Raw genomic sequence first — 17,467 nt, forward strand, 5'->3', positions numbered from 1 at the left:
GAAGGAGGAATAGACTCTCTTACAGTCCCTCCAGCCCATTTTGCACTCATTTCTAATCATAAAACTTGCCATATGCATTGTCATGTGTGCTGCCTGTTGCTCTCCCCATTTCACCAGGCAAGTGCTTTATAGTTGTCTTAAGTGGGTCCTTATTTCTAATGCAGAGCAAAGTTTTATGTTCTCAGTGGAGGTCTCCGTTTTCCTGTCCTTTTTACCTAACACATCTGAGCCTGGTGTCTTCTTGATTTCACTGGCATTTAAACCGCTTGACATCTTTAGCCCTCAAGGATGCTCTGAGCTGTAAAGACTCCTTGCTGAAACTGCTGTTTTGGAGTAATAGGTGATGCACGATTGGTTGGCTGCTTCATGCGCTAAAGAAACCAGGCAGCGTGTAGCTTCTCCCATTAAAAATTAACACTCTGCAGTAGGCAGTAAAGCCCTTAAATATTTTGCTGTTAAGAAGCAAATAATGGAAGGACACCACGTTTTTGTTAACGAATGGAGGGCTCTTCAAGTTGGGAGCTGCTTCTTGCTACGTGGCCATCGCTGCCCTGGCATCTGGGCAGGAGGATCGTAGCCGGGAATGTGTGGTTGTGTTCATGGGTTGCTCAGATGGTATCCAACCATTCATAATTTCACTGCTTCTACCTGAAATGGCAAACGTGTGGATGCAATATGTTAAAAGATGGATAAGTACCTCTGTGATTTGATAGTACTGTGTGCAGCCGTTCATATGTACTGTGTGCATGTAAAGCTTCACACAGCTGCAGATGGGTAATTTGAAAAGAGGCCGGTGGGAAATTTGGCATAGAGTGCATTTGCTAATGCAAATAACAATCAATTCATGTGGGGAAAGAGTGAAAGGATTGTTTAAAATGGAGCCCTGATTCCAAAACTTCCCAGACATCCCTGAATAACCTAGGTTAAGAAGCTAAGCTTGTGGTGGGGGAACAGGGAGCATGATAATCATCTGGGGCTGTGTGAAGAGGAATTGTGGGATGTCAATGTTCATGTCTATTTTACGCACCCCACGTTTGCAACAGGAAATCTGCCTGGCGCGTGGGGCTCTTTTCTCCTGTTGTAGCTGTCTCAAGCTCTTCTTCACTCTGCGGACAGCAGTGACTCAAAGCCTGAGAAATACCCACAGACTGGGATGCAGCGATGAGAGCAGATCTGGGGAAAGCAGGCACGTTCGCTCTGTCTGCAATGGCATAATGTTTTTGGCAAGGGCCATGCTGAACGAAATGAGAAGGGGCGTTCTGTCCAGCCGGCTGTCGCTGCTCGTGTCCACCTCCCCTGGGCCTCTTCGGTCCGTCAGCCCCCGTTCGGTTGCACTGCCTACGTGCTAAATATCAGGGTTACTGCAGCCTGTAGCTATGCAGCACTCTTGTTACACTTGGTGTTGTTACCGGATGAGAAGAAAAAAATAGTTACTGAGTAACTGAAGATTTAGGAGGGAACTGCAAGTCATTGCCATGTAAATAAGATGAAAAATGCTAACGTTGTAAGAATGAAGTGTTTGGAGAAGCTCTCCATAGAAATATAGCATCAAATCTCTCTGTCTAACAGGGTTGCAGCGGAGGGTCCTTCAGCTGGTCTGGGGTTTGACCAGGGCATTAGTGGGTACAGAGCTGCTGCTCACAGTCTCTCTTCTGATCGGGAATACTTACAGTGGACTAGTGGTATAATAAAGACTAGTTAGAATAAATGCTGGTAATGGCAGTAATATTTCTGTTCACATTGATGAGAGGTGGGTGTTAGTGGATAATTGCTAATTGTAATTTGAGTTTCGCCATACAGATTATCTCTTGTCACCTACTGTTCAGTAAAATTCAAAGAGAGGTAGCTAAGACGCCTGTATTTCCACTCCCCGGGTTGTTTTACCCGTGTTGCGCTGTGCTCCTCTTAGAGCATGTCTACAGCTTCTGACGCACGTCCGTTACGCAGTGAAAGAGCAATGTCACTTTGAGACAGATCCACAGGGTTTAGACCAACTTTCCATTTCCTCAGTTAATTACTAACATAATCTCTGGATAATCTCTTCTCAAGTCTACGAAGATTGGCTGCCTTTGAATTCAGAGGACACTTGGTCTTTTTGGATCCTAGCCACAGATAAAACTTCTTCAGAGCGGAGATAGCTGTACTCTCCTGCTGTTGATTGAAACACGCTGCGGAGCACTTCTGAGGTTGGATAACCCCTCCGGAAACGCAAACAGTTGCTGGCCTCCTGGTGTCCTCCCCGCTCGGAGGTGCCAAATCACGTTATAACTCATTTCTGTGCCGGCAGTCAATCACAGCCTTGTTGTTCGATGTCTGAGAAGATTTTCCAATTATGCTAGGAATGCTTTATCGATATAAAATAACACATTAAGAAAGAGCAGTTCCCTCCAAACTTGCAAAATGATTTCTGTAATGTTTATTTTTATGTGTTTGTTGCATAAGCCTGAAGAAGAATATTTTGCAATTATGTTTTCTTAACTATCCTCATGGTGACAGAGTTTGTACATCTCCCCCCGCAGCACTAAAGGAGACACACTGCCCTCATTTGCACACCTCTGCCACCTCTGTCCCTGGCATCTCGGCGCGCTCTGCGGAGAGCGTCTGCCTCAAAAACACTTGCAAGGCTTGTCTGCCGTTTCTGAGAGCCCAGCAGGAGATCAGAGTACTGTCAGAAGGAAATCAAACATCTTCCTTTGGGTGGAAAAATACAGATTTATTTAAATAAACAAATAGTTTCCCCTATTTTGCATGTTTTCCCTCTGTCCCTTTTCCCACCTACACCCCATCTCTGATTTTGAGGAGGCCATGAGAGGTGTAGATGAACTGAGGAGCTGTTTGCACATAGGTACGGGTGGGCGCACAGGCTCCTGGAAACAAACGTGGTTTCTTATGAACCGCGTAAAACACTCAGGCTTGTGCTGGACTGTCCCTCCGCAGCCCGTGAGGCCATTCCCAGCCCTGCCCCTCCGGCTGTGCACCTCTGACCTTAGTGCGCTTGTTTCAAAATGCTGGGATCTGCCATAGTGTAAGTCCATTTTGTGTCATGTCACTGTTGGAGAATAAAAATATTCATTTTTAAATACATTTAGAAATTTATGAGACAGCAAGAGAATCAAATGTTCAATATACTCTTTCCTGCAGGGCATCATTTTAAATTAAATTTTGCATTCGAATGGGCTTTACACTATCTGTCAGACTATTTCTTGTCATAAAAAAGCACAGAGATACCTGCGTTGTCATGTTGGTGGGTTTTGTGTCTGTTTTTAAATCAGGTCCCTAGCAGAAAGACTGTCATTTAATTTGCTGAAGTTTATTTACAAACTAAACGTTAGCCGTGTCTGGCTATAACTCAGTGAATGCCTGCTTCATTTCAAAGTGAGATATGACCCGTTGTTTTGTCAGATATACATATAGTAATTTCCCACAAGCTTAGAGGAAATCATTGCATCTCCCAGAAGACATCCAGCATCATTTTCTATTATTCTTGCAATTTCTTCGCTTTAGAGTATTGCATTTCCCCCATCACCACCACAGCCGTTCCAGTTTCTGGTAACGCATTTTCGATGGCGTTTTCTTTGTACCTCTCAGGCTCTTTTGAAAGCTCACCGTTGGGGTAAATTTCCCTTTCATCTTCCTGCAGCCTTCTCCTCCCTGTTTTCTCTGAAAACATCTGAAATTTGTAAGGAAGAAAGTTGCAGTGCAAACACAATTTGCTTGTTTAGTTTGAAATTGTTGGGGGTTTTTTAAATTCTTCCTATGGGGGGAAAAAAGAAACATTTTTTCATCTCGTGACATTGAAGTCTGTAATTTCCCCTTACGAAGAATGAGACAGCTCTTTCGTTCACCACCTGTATGTGTTTTTACAAATGTCAGGCTTACAGTTTTGAATGAATAAATGGCTGCAAGTATAACCGCGTGTCGAACTGCGGTGCCGTACAGGCATCCGTGCAGGCGGAGCTGGGGTTGATGCGGTCTGGGTGGAGGGAACGGGATTTTCTTCTGCCCCATCTAGGTTTGGTACTTTAATGTTACCTGCAAAATACAGCAACGGATGCGCGTGCTCGACGGTCCTTTGCTCCGTGGTCCGCGGGCCGGGGCAGCCCCCATCAAATGCTGCTGCAGGAGCTCCCTCGGGAGCTTGCTGCTCGTAGTATCGCGTTTTCTCTCTTCTCCTGCCGCCGGCCACGAGCAGCGTCTGCCAGTCGCGTGGGCTGGGACCTGGTTTGGAGTCCGGAAAGAGTAAAGGTTGTAGCAGGCGAAGGGCTGTCGGCTCCGCTGCGCGACACGGGCTCTGCGGCACAGCTGCAGCCCGCGCAAGCGCAACCAGCTCAACCCTCATCTGGGCGAAAAGCAAGATGTTCGGGGCAGGGATGTCAGCGATCTTTTTGCTGTCTGAAAAGAGAACTATGAGCAATCGGGAGGTCACTGTCTCAGGAGAGTGCCAGGAGCGGATTTTGTTAGATTTTTGGAAAGCAGCGAGTGTGTACAGAAATTAAAAAAAGAAAAAGGAAAAAGCTTATTTCTTGTTTTCTAGCTTGTTGAATGTAACACCTCCTTACTCCTATCTGGTTTGCTACTCAAATCACAGTTTAAAACAGTATGTATGTTTTACACCTACATAGGCATGCATATGTATGTATGTGTGTGTGTGTGTATACACCGAGCCCTTTAGAATAGATGAATTATTTCCGTTTGGTTAATACATGCTTAAGGGAGAAAAGCCCTTCCTGAATTTCCAGATTAAGTATGGTTAGTTCCTGTGACATTATAAGGGGAGTCAGATCCCAGCTGGTGTAAACTGCTGTAGTCTCGATGAAACCGAGAGCTGCTCAGAGCAGAACCGACTGAGAACTCTGCCTGTTCGATGAGCAAGTTTTAGAAATAAAATGGGTATTCATTTTACTGTTAGAGTATTTACTGTGGTGGGATATTTTCTGGCAGCAAAAATAAGCAGCCCCAAACTTGCCAAAATACAGGAAAGACTTGAGCACTGCTAAAAGGTGTTATTTTTACTGAATGCAGTTTATTAGTTGCATAATTGGCGTAAAATAGAGCGCAGCTCATGATAATGGTATTGTGCATACTTCTGTAATTAAGATTGTATCAGTGTTTCAAGGGCATAATACCCAGTTAGAAAAATGCATGCAATTATAGCATTAATTCCTTGGGAAGTAGATCTTCAGCCAATTTTTATGGGGAAAACACTGGTTTGGTCAGTGACCAGGTAGAAGAGTCCAAAGAAAATAAATCTGGGCTCCAGCGTGGCATCAGGTGTTTTGCATTCCTCACATAATTAAAGCCTAATGTGGAAGTGATGCCTTAACAGACTTAACTAGCAGAAATGCAAATATTAGACAGACTTAGTATGTTCCACTTTTACAATGTATTAATTGCTGTAAATATGCAAAGGTATGCAATTAAAAGAGCAAATGAGTATTCCTAATTAGGATGGAATGGTAGCACATTTCATCAAAGTAGGACACAGTGTGCTACTTAGCTGTGTATGTGTTTTTGCCAATTAGTCAACAAGGAATTCTCCTATGAACAATTGAGCCTTATATAATTGGAAAATGAGCACTGCAACACCAAAGTCCAAAAACAACATTTTTATTACCCTGTAATACAACAGGGTACTTTTGGCCTTCTTTGCACCTGGGGAAAGGGATAATTCATTGACGAAACCCGGGCCTGCATGGGCTCCCAGCAAGCGCCAGCGGTCTGTGCGCAGCCGAGGGGCCTGGGGACAGTCCTGCTCCGAGTCCAATAGCCCGATCCACGCGGGAGCGGAGAGACCCAGCCGCCTGCCCGAGGTCCCCGAGCGGGGGAGATAAAATGGAACTGTATCTCTAGGCAATGCTAACTTTGATGTGGTCTCCGCTGGGGAATTGCATCGTTGTGGATGCCCGCGCGGGAGAGCGGGTGGGCACGAGCGGTCGTGCCAGGGCTGCATTACGGCTTGGACCTTCGCAGGCTGACTGCGGGGAGGCTGCGATACCCAGCACCTCACCAGAGGCACTGGCGTCAGGCCCAAATACCAGATTTCTGTGCTGACTCTAGCGTTACGGACCGGGGCAGCAAAGCGTTCTCTTCTCCACTCGAGAGCAGCCAGTAGGCCGGTGAACAACCCAGCTGTTGGACTCCCAGGTGCTCAGAGTAAGCTGAGTTTCATTTGATGTCGTGAAGCACAGACATTGCCAGGGGAAGATTTGTCCTTAGGGATTTAGCAAATGAACAGTTTGGGAGTTTTAAGACAAGAGCCCTTCCTTTTTTCTCAGAAGAGCGGAATAAGATTAGAATGGGAATAATTTCCATTCTTAACTGACAACTAACTAATGCTGAAGGAACAACTGAGGTCAAGAAGGGTGGGAGAGGAGTGGTAGGGCTCACCGCAAAGCCCCCAACCCAGGCGCTCATGGGACACGGTCAGAAGAAGATGTCTCCGGTCTTTCCAGCACTTTGCTGGGTTTTGAGCCGCTCTTAGCTTGTTCTGGATAAGTTTCATTGCATTTGTGAGAATTCAGAATCTAGGTTGTGAGCTCAGTAAGTTCAGAGGTTCGTTTGGGGAAGAAAAGGCCATTTCTCCTTTGTATAATAATACACTTAGATACAGACTGTACTTAAAGAAGTGACTGACACTCTCGGTGACAGACTCAGAACAATCTGGAGTTGCGGAATAAAATAATATAATTCACATTGTACAGGGCAGCCTCCTGCCCTGAGCCCTGACCCTTCAACGGATATTCTTCCTCCTGAAATATTCCCAGAGCCTCATTCATGGTGAAAGGTAGCTTGCTTAGTGCTCCTCCTATGCTCAGAATGCCCTGGCCTGTCGCTATAAATAATTACTGCCTGCTCGCTCTGCCTGGCACAAAGTTCTGATTCGAACTTTCATTCGGATACTTCTGTGCCTGTTCTTGCTTGCTGGACGCGGTGAAAGTTGTATTTTCTACATCCACCCTGTTCACTCCAAGTTAAAGTGATTCTGTCATCTGATTGAGAAGCTCAGACAGGGAATTAAATTTTTTATGCTTTCTTTTTTCCTTTTTGAGGACTCTTTCTAAAGCCTTGTTCTCTCCAAAAGAAAAGGGAAATTAGTCAGCTAACTCCAGTTTATTGGCGTGTGAGTATTTACTCCCCCGGGAGCTGCTGTGAACCCCAACCTAAAGATTGATCCCAAGTCCGCTCCCGGTGCTGGGTACACCAGAGGCTGGGGAGGACCTTGACATAAAGGAGGAAGTCAAAGGCACGCTGACTGGTGGGACTGGTGTAGAAGCCTTTACTCCCATGGGATTGCACTTGCATTTCATTTTAAAAGGCCGTTATAGATGCTAATAGTAACAAATGTCCCTTCCAGCAGCATGCTTGCCAAGCTTGGTGTGTTGATAGCCGTGCTCATGAAGGATGCTCCTGTGCTGTTAGCAAAGAGTCTTCTCCAGTTTTCAATGGAGAAAAAAACCTCAAGGCATTTTGCATCCGTTATCTGTACACTGTTATTTTGACAAACCTCTTTCCCAAAATGCTCACTCAAGCTTTGCCAGATATTGAGCTTCGTATTTTGAGTTAGGGTAACTTTCCTGATGTATTGAAGGTGTTTAGTACTTTCGTTTGACCTTAGCTTTAACTTGCTCATATTTGTCACTGGAAAGAAAGGTGATTAGGAAGATATATGGCACCATACCCTGATGGCAGACAGCAGATATGCAGTACTGTCAAAGTGGGCAATTGCTGATAGAACTGTTTCAGCTTTAGTACAGTTTGGATCTCAGGTTCGCATCTCTGTCAGCTCTACTTGAATATCTCCTAGCACAATTTCAATATTTTTTTTATGCAGAATATAGAACATCTGGGATTTATGCTGCTGCTCACAAAAATAAAGGAAAAAAAAGTGATTCTGGGGCTTTGCCTGCAGAAGCTTCAACTTTTTGAGCAAAACTAAATGGTCTTTGGCAGTGCTGTAGTGGAAAAGCAGGATGAAAATGGCATAAAGGCTGCTGTTAGCACCAAAAACACTTGCACTTCTGGAGAATTTGGCAGAGCAACATTGTGCATTCCCAGAACTCTCCCTATCTATTCAAGAATAATCAAGTGAAAACAAATTGGGTTTGCAGAGTACATTATGTTTGCCAGCAGGCTTGTTTGTGTGTGTCTGAGATAAATGTATGTGTGTCTATGCGTATGTGGGGTAATTGTTATCTGCTAAGTTCTCTGTGATCCCCACCACCACCCCTACAAATTCACATCACTGCTGTATTCGGTGGATAACAAAGAAATACAGCTTGGGTGCTACCAGCTCCGTGTCTGGACTCAATTTCCATGCAAAGAGGCTGACTAATACTAGCTAAGAATTAGGTCGTCTTCTCTTCCCGATTCTTTTGAGGCATTTGGGACCATTTCTAATCCCTTCTGCTTTTAATTGTCATTGTACCCACTTCATCTTCTCCATTGTTGCTGCTTACTCACTGCTGAACTGAAGAAATGGCTTTTACACGATGTTCGACAACTATTGAGGTCTTTGACTGTAAAAATACACTCTGTTTCCGCTGCCCTTCTGTAACTGTAATTTGCAAATGGAAGTGATGGGGAAGGCTGAACTGAGAGGGGGCCAGAGCCTTCGCTATTGCACTGGCATGAAAGAGCTACTCTGCTTTGCACCAGCTGAGGATCTGTATCTGCTCTGCTCTGTCCCCTCAAAAATAGTCATTTTTATCAACAAAATAGGGGTTCCCTACAGTATCAGGGCTTTTTTATCCTCCAGAAAGTCTGCTGAACTTCGTACGGCACAGTATCCTCCCAGAGGTTTGATGCTGTGATAGTATACGCTCCATTGACAGCCTGCGTTAGAGCTGAAGCTTTATGCTCAGTATATTAAGAGCCTAACATTGTGCAGTAATTGCATAGCAATTCCCCTCTTATGCTGCTTTTCTTATTCCATGAATCCTGATCCTTTACCCAGCTCAAGAAGAAATTATTAGCGTTGGGCCGTGCCTGAGCCAGCTAATCCGTATGAGGTAAAGCGGTTCAAACTGGGAGTCCTTGCGGGAAGTAGTCGCAATTTGCTGTTAACTCGGAAATGCTGATTTTATGACATTCCAGAACATTACTAACTACCCCATCTCTCATATACATCGTGAGTCAAACCTCAAGGTACCATATGTCTGGGGTTTTCTCTGCTTGTTTTCCTTTTCAATCCTGTAATTTTTTTTCCAAGTGAATTTTGGCTTATATGCGTAATATTCTTCTGATTACGTGGCCCTTCTTTTCATCCAGAGTTTCTGGGTATCTTCCTGGCACATGCCAAGGTCAGGAGCACTGCATGTATGCAACAAGTCAGACTAACCCTGTACGTGTCGACAGCACTGTGTGTACACTGCCCGTCCATCACTAACTCTTAAAGCAAGTCCTGGACTTCACAGACACTTTGGATTTACTTTGCATGCTCAGAACGTCAGTTATGTACGAAAGTGCATGCACAGAGCATCTTTGTTGTACGTGTACAGTAGAGCTGATGTTTCCCAGGAGCATCAGGCCATCTGTGCATATGCAACGTGCATAGGTCATGGTCGCAGAGGCACTTGGTCTTCCAGGAAAGCTCACTTAGAGCCTGTGGCTTGTGGCTCCACTGTGCAGAGGGCCCCCACACCGGCCGCTTCTGTAGAGTGGTCTGTCTTGAAGGAAGACCAGCCACATCTGAAAAAGGACAGATCACTAGGAGGCATTAAAGTGTTCATCATTGGGACAAAAAAAAAAGTAAAGCGTGTAACATACTGAGAAAAATGTGTATAAACACAAGGGAAAACTACCAGTGCTCTGGAGTTTTCTGTAAATGCATCGTTATCCTTGGGAGTTAGCTAACATTTCTTTAATTGATAAGTCACTGTGTCTCATATTGAAGTGGAGTAACTCTGCATGGGTAAGTGCATATAGTATACAGAGATGGCTTTATTCATCCCAAAGGAACATCAAGAGTCTAAACTATATATCTAAGCATTGGCATGCATTATTTGAGCGTTTTCCTTAAATCATTATGTGTATTAATGTTAGTCTCTCTTCTGCTTTTCTTATGTCTGGCACATCCTTTTTTTTTGACATATTTCTCCATAAGCACAGTAGTAAGGCATACTTCCCTGCATGAATCTTGGTTTTGTACAGACTTGAATACTTGGATTTCAGCATTAATTTCACCTTAAGGTAGTTGCAGGTTGTCATTGTGCCTAGTCTAGGTATATTATTTCCATATCATTTTTGCCATGGACGTGGTGGTATTTATTCATACACAAATAAACCAATAAAGCACATATCTAGTGCATATTTTATTACAAATGTAACATTTACAACACTTTATTGTTAACATAAAACAATGGTACACATATAAAAAGCAAATATTTCAGCATAAATCACTGCAAATGTTCAGCCAGCGTGACCATCTCATATAAAGTTTCCATTTATCAATCAATATGTCAACATGCCTTGATGCATCAGATTTAAATGATCGTCTGAGATATCTTGAATTCCTCCAAATGTTGTCCATTGAACTGAGCTCATTTCAGGTTCACCTTTTAACTTTTTCCCAGAGATACTTACTGCCCATCAGATGTGTGAAGGAGGACAAGGGTTAATGGCTCTTAACTGGACTTCAATATGTGGTAATATAGCACCTTGAGTCCCTAATTATACCCCGGTATTGAAGGGCAATGTCATAACATTAGGATGTAATGAACGAGAAGCCATGCCTTGTCATGCACCGTAGCTCTTCACGGCTTGTTATGGTTCTCTAGGTTGTCTCTAGTGAGGTATAAAAGCGTGATGCATATTAATACGGTCAAGTTTCAGTTTTGAGAAGTATTTTAAATACATTTTTAAATGCGATGAATGATTTCCGATTGATTGAATTATATTGTAAGGCAAGGCTACTGCCGTGTGACTTTTATCCTTGCTGCGCTGTAATGTGCTGTTCTTCAGCGTACATGATACTAGACTGGCAACCGCGTTCCTTCACTTCAGGAAGGGCGAGTCAAACTGGAAAAAAAAGGAATTGTTCACTCATTGTCTCCTGAGATTTATGGCATGAATTTTCCATATATTAATTTTCAGGTATTGTTTGGTAACAAGCAAAGAATTAAGACAGTGCGTAAATGTTTTATTGAGAGAGGCTAGGCTGAGTTATTTTCAGTTTTCGCTGGGACGAGCGGAGGAGACGCCCGTCCACGCGAGCGGAAGGCAGGGTGCTGTCGTTCCCCGTGTCGGACGGCCGCTTGCTAACGCAGCGAAGAGACGCGGGACGTTATCGGGGCTTCGCGGGAGCAAACGGTCCTGAAACAGTAACGCGTTTCCCTAACGTTGAAACTTTGACAGCTGCCACTTGTATATAAAAGTATTTATGTTTCTCAAAGTTTCACAGTCCGTATCAGACCATGTTGCCAGTTATTTAACACCTAAAATTTATGTGATCGCTTTGTCCTCCTATTTAAAATAGGAGCGAAGTACTACGTTTGGCTGCTTGAAACCATGTCCTGTGAATAAAGGTTGTAGTGGGTTGCAAAAAAAGCAAAATAATAAAGCTTGCAAAAAGCCCTTCATAGAGCTGTGTGAATACTTGATAGGTCTGTTTGCCGGCTGAATTGGTTTGGATTTGGTTTTGGATTTTTAGTCACTCTGGAGCAAAATAATTTTCTTACTTAGAATATACATGGTTTTAGGTTACCTAAAATATTTTGTTTGACTAAAGATTATGTTTTTCATTTCTCGATATTTATTTTTTTTCATTTCCCAGTATTTATTTTTTTAAATATTCAGGCATTTTTAAAAATAACTAAAATAAAATTTGAAAGTAAAAAATCAGAAAGTTGCGCTTTGAAAATATTAAATCAACATTTAAACTTTTAAAAACAGACACCACTTTTGACCAGAAGTCTTTCCTGACTTCGTGCTAGAACTGCAATTTTCTTTGTGTAGACACTTCACTTTTCAATTTTTTTATTTCTGGGGTCATTCATTTTCCATGAACTTTTTTTTCATCTTCACAGATGTTTTTGGCAGGGAAGACATCAGCCACCTTCTCTCCTAACATTATTAGTTTTAGCTGTGGCCTGAAAGAAAGATAAAATTAAAAATAAAATCTTGCTTAACAGCATGTGTTGTCATTTGCTACAACAAAACAAATTCAACCCAAAAGATTACAAACAGCCGGGCAGCTCTAAACATCAGCGCAGAGAGAGGTGGCTCTGGTTTGGCTTCCACAAGAAATGCCCTGGTTTCTCCTGGTATTGCAAATGGCAGATAATTTTAAATCGTTTCATAAATAAACGATTTTCAGGCAGCAAAAGAGCACTTTCATTTCTAAACTGGAACTGGCAATTTGCTTGTGGACTTCCAGGTGTTAGGAAAAGGAAACCTCATTACGTGCGGCTGTCTGTACCATCAGGTCTCCTGCTTTGAATCCAATAACTGGCTTCAACAGCCTCAAAAGGGTATTAAACATCAATATCCTTTCCTTGGCTAGAAGTAATCAGCTCCGTCTCTCTAGCTTTGGGGATAAAGCGAGGCTGCCTGGTTGCTGCCGGATTTCCAGTATTTATCGTTGTATTTCTCCTTCTCCGTTTCTGTGTCTCTTGTCCTCTGTATTTGCATCGGACGCACGGGAGCCGAACGTAGCACCGCAGATCGGCTCAAGTGACCGACCCACAGGGCTCCTCCGCCTTGGGACGCTCGCGTGCCCGTATTTATTCCCCTTTCTTGGTCTGTTAGGAAGGGGCTCGGTGACCCGGAACGGCCCAGCCGGCCTTTCTCTCCGGGAAGGGCCCGTACCTCTCGGAGCGTCGCACCCCACTGCAGCTTGCGTCCCATTTTCAGTGCATCGTCTAATAAGTTGGTTCAGATACAAGAAAAAAAGACAGGCGTATGCAGTGCATGGATGCAAAACTCAGCTCCTATTAATTTTTAAGCTGTTAAAAACCACTTTCCCAGAGCATAACGCATTGCTATTCTCCTTAAACTGTGAAATATAATACAAATACCCAGCGGCAGCGGGTAGGTGTTTGCTGGGTGTTCTGGTAGGGTTCGCCTCGTGGAGCTCCGTCACGTTTTGATAGATTTGTGACAGTTCAATCGGAAGTACAGCACTCCATACCCACAGGGCCAAAGCGGATTTCGGAAATGCAGCGAGCAGTCTGGCAATGATCACTATTCAGGACAGCAGCGTCTCCACTCTGGGTATCAGTGGCAACATCTAATTATAAAGAAGAAAATGTCAATGCTTTCCCTTTATTACCAGCATTGTGGCTGCATTAAATCTAACTTTATTTGACAGGGACTACTCCAAATTATCTCCTACAGAAATGTGCTATCAGACAGCAAGAGAGTATATCTTTGTCAAAGCAGCAAGCAGGAGCAATTTTGCAAATGTGGTACCTTCAGGCACATATACTATATTTCATTCTGCATTTACTGATATGACAATTAGCCTTCAGTGTCAAGATAAAACAGATTATGAATGCAAATATGGTTATTTCTTTGCTTTCTGTCGATTGTATCTGGTCACAGCCACATACTGCTTCTCGGAGCAATGAGTTTAAATATGTTTTACTTTTTTCTTAAGGAAAAAAATGGAAGCTGACAGCAGAGTACTTAACTGCTCAGATTCATGTGTTCACTTTATGTATATATGAAATGTAATTCAAGTGGCTGCAAACATTGACTAATCCAAGAATTCAAGCTTATTTGAGTTTTCTGTAGAGCAGCTTAGATTAGATCAAGCTGATGAGTTCTTTGGAGCTGCATTTTACAATGTCATGAAAGACTATCTAACTGCATTCACACCAAATCGAAGCTGGGCTCCTGCTCTCCAGCGCTGCTGAAGAACAGAGTCAAGGTTTGCATCTTCTCTTCAAACATAGCGAATCTCCTGTTTTCATTATTGGAGGAGTTATGGCAGATTGTCTCACCGTGGAGCAGCAAAGTAACGTGAAAAAGTCTTATTATGGAGCCAGTCAGCACACGTGGATTTTCTCATTGTGCTTTCCCACATGTGAACCGCTCTTTGGTTTTGCAGCCTGGAGGTGGCTAAAACTTGTCAGAGAAATTCAGTGACAAATTCCCCATTGTCAGAACAACACTCCGGAAAACTAGCCGGAATCATGAAAACATGTAGTCAAAATGTGTCATTTCTGTACCACGGACCTTGGAGCATGCCCTCAGGAAAGTGTGACAGACCCATCCATCTCGCGGTCGGGTGCGGAGAAGCTCTGCCAAAGACCACCGCAGCCGGGCTCGACCCCCAAGTGCCGCACAGCCCGGGTGCCCGTTCCCGCGGCCAGGCGAGGGCAGAGCACGCTTCTCCTGGCCCTGCTGCGCCCAGGCAAGGAGGCAGCGGAGCTTGTGGAAAGGGCACTCTCGAGCATGGTCCGCGTAACTGGAGACCCTTTCCTTTGCATCTACACTAAAAACCTCGTTACATTATTTTTTTGCACCTTACTACCTGAAGAACAGACATAAGAACACAAGAGGTGTGTGATAAAGAGGGAGGCTAAGTAGTCAGAAGCTAAAGAAAGAGAACAATAAATGTTGCTGGGATTATGCTGTTGGCAAAAGAGCTCCATGCAGTTAAAAATCCAGCAGATCAGTTCAATAAGATGAAATTTACTGAAGGATGCTAGGCAATAATCAGGAAAATGTGTTCCAACCACAACAAAAACTGAAAAGAAAACACGGAGACGGCCACAGCAGGTGTACTTTATACTGCTGGAGCTCATGAGACCTGCCAGAGAACATTATAGACGTGTGGCAGCAGAGCATTTGAGTATGAAAGGACCATAAAGTTGCCTTGGCATTCACATCCAATTTAAAAGAAAATCACTGCTTGGATACATAGAAAATGTGTATCTTCCAAATATTTCGTATGGAGATTGTGGTGCTTATGCTGTTCTAATCAAGAGGACATTCATGGAAGAAACCAGTAAACAGCAGGCTCAAACCCATGCTTTGCCAGCTTCCAAGTAGGAATTATTTTTAATCATAAGATGTAAAGCATCCATTGGAGTAAAGCCCTGATCAGCAACTTGCTATCATGTGAGTTGTTTCATTGATTTCAATGGCGCTATTAAAGTTAAGCTTGTGCTTATGTGCGTTGCTGGGTTGGGTGATAAAAAGGGTAGATTATTTTTGCAAAGATACCTGACAAAAACTCCACTCATTTGCAAATTAATTCCCATTTCATAGTTCTGTCCTTTAAAGAAACATTAAGCTGATTGAGGAGAGGAAAGGAGTCACAGACCTAAACTGCACAAAAACAGATGAAGACTGTTTTCCCTGGAGAGCTTTCAGCAATGTGCAATGACCTCCAAAAACTTTAATTAAAGAGAAAGTGCATACAGAAGAAAACAGTACAAAGATATAGCAAGGACTAGTAATTTAGTTCAGCATCAAAAATCAGTAAATCAGTGTCAGTCCTTGGCCAACAGCTACAAAAGCTGTGATGCACTGAAATGTTAAAAAAAAAAATTTTTTTTTGCTGACTTTTTAAGACTGGACACACAGTTAACATCCCTTTTAACTACCTAGGGGAATTAATTAATGGGGGGGGGGGGAACCACCCAAAGTCCACTGGGAAGTTAATTGCAGGTATCTGCTTGCCAGATTACCTGCTGCTTTGGCTGCCTCTATCTAGGACTGCTGTCGTTGGCTGCTGTGACCTAACCCTGTGAGATGGTCGTACGGACTTGCATAAAATTAGAGGTGCTGTGATCCTTCACGGCGTTAGCCCGGGCTGGCTCTCCGGTGCTTAATTCAGCACGGGGGATAACCGGGGAGAGGTGGCTGTTCTGTCCGGATTGGTTACAAACCCACAGAATTTGCACCTCCACCAACAGACGTGGGGCTGGTGGGACTTCTCCTCCTTTGCTTCAGGGTTCCATGTGCCTGCCCTGCTGGCTGCTTTTTTCAAAAAAAAGGATTTTTTGAAAGTTTTCAATGCTTGTCTCTCGCTCCTCTTTAACAATCTTTTAGGGGACTCCTTGCTTCCTCCTCCGAGCGATGGGAAGGCTGGAACAGAGCAAGATAACGGCTGTTTGATCCCCACCTCTGGTTATCGGATCCTTTCAGGTGTCAGCCACAAAAAGCAGTAACAGCAGTGTGTCTTTCTTGACTTTGTCTGCAAATGCTATCTTTTGCCGTTGAGGTTTTCCGCTGTATTTGCACCAACATGGTGTTAAAGAAAGAGGTAGGGCGTGCACATTGCGATGAAACTGCTTTGTAGGGCGTTATCCAATTTTCTGGAAAAAAATTTTCTGTGGATTTCTCTACCCTAGACTCTACCCTGTATTTACATATTGATTTTTGGTAACATCTGTAACGTCTAGTGATGACACTATGGACTATGCCTGGTATGTCAGTAAGTCAGGTGAATTGGAGGAAGTATGCAGACACTGTTCAGCAGCTGCTGTGCTTCGATCTTACCTGCGTTGCTCCTGGGTGAAGAATCGTGTATTTGCATACAGGGGGATATATACTGCCAAATGTTGGGATTAAACTGTAAATTATCAGGTTGGCCAGATTATCTACACCCAGCGCCTGGAAGTTACTGCTGAATTCAAGGAACGTTTTTGCTTGTTGGCTGCTCTCGGCAGAGACACCCTTTCTAGGCATTAACGTAACCAATAACATCATTTCAGTGGTGTCAGCTGAAGTCGTATTTCTCTTTTATTCACCTGATAGGGAATGAAAGGGCATTGAATTCCTGGGTTTAGTTATGTGCATGTATCAGGTATTTAGAGAGGCCAGGACAGAAGGGGAAGATAGATGTAGGAACCAAAGGCACCGCAAAATCAACAAAGTGTAAAAACAGATCGGTTCATATGGGGTTGGAGCCTGCTCTGTCGCAGACCTGTCTAGTCTAGGCTAAACCATGACACAGGTTGGAAGAAATACTGTAGGAGACAGGGCTGAAGCTTGGGTTTTTACTTATGTTATTACATTCTTAGCTACAAAGATACACGACTAAAAATGTTCTAATATGAGTTGGACCTGATGATTTTTCTACAAGGACACTTAACATATGTAATTTTGGTCTTGTAGATGGGTTGATTACAGAAAAGCAGCTGGAGAGACCCATTGAGAATTAGGTAGCAGCACTAATGAGACTTTCTATACTGTTTATTTATAGCACAAGGTAAAAGAAATTTTCTGTCTGACTAACATACAAAGTATTACTGCAAATAGCATGGCTGACACTAAATAGCCAATAGAGTCCTTGAAGTTTGTATTTGACCTTTTAATCTGTGTAGGTAGATTAGAGTTTATAGATTAAAACATCAAAGAAGTGCTTCTATTTCTTCTGAATAAACTACCAAATTCTGTTTTAGTATCAAATTGCAGTTCCAGTTTCAAGCAATTTAGGAGGAGTTTTACCAATGTGAGGCTTCAAAATTGAGCTCCCCAATCACAGGCTTTCAGCGACCTGGAGGCAGGCGTGGTG

At 43.4% G+C, this 17,467-nt stretch overlaps 1 protein-coding gene across 2 annotated transcripts in view; it reads left to right on the forward strand.

The window, feature by feature from the left end:
* Positions 1-17,467, forward strand: part of TAFA1 (TAFA chemokine like family member 1) — a 340,874-nt gene that overhangs the window by 188,976 nt on the left and 134,431 nt on the right. The gene's annotated exons all lie outside the window — the stretch shown is intronic.

Source organism: Apteryx mantelli, chromosome 12 (genome assembly GCF_036417845.1).
Source record: "Apteryx mantelli isolate bAptMan1 chromosome 12, bAptMan1.hap1, whole genome shotgun sequence".
NCBI classification, from domain to species: Eukaryota; Metazoa; Chordata; class Aves; order Apterygiformes; family Apterygidae; genus Apteryx; species Apteryx mantelli.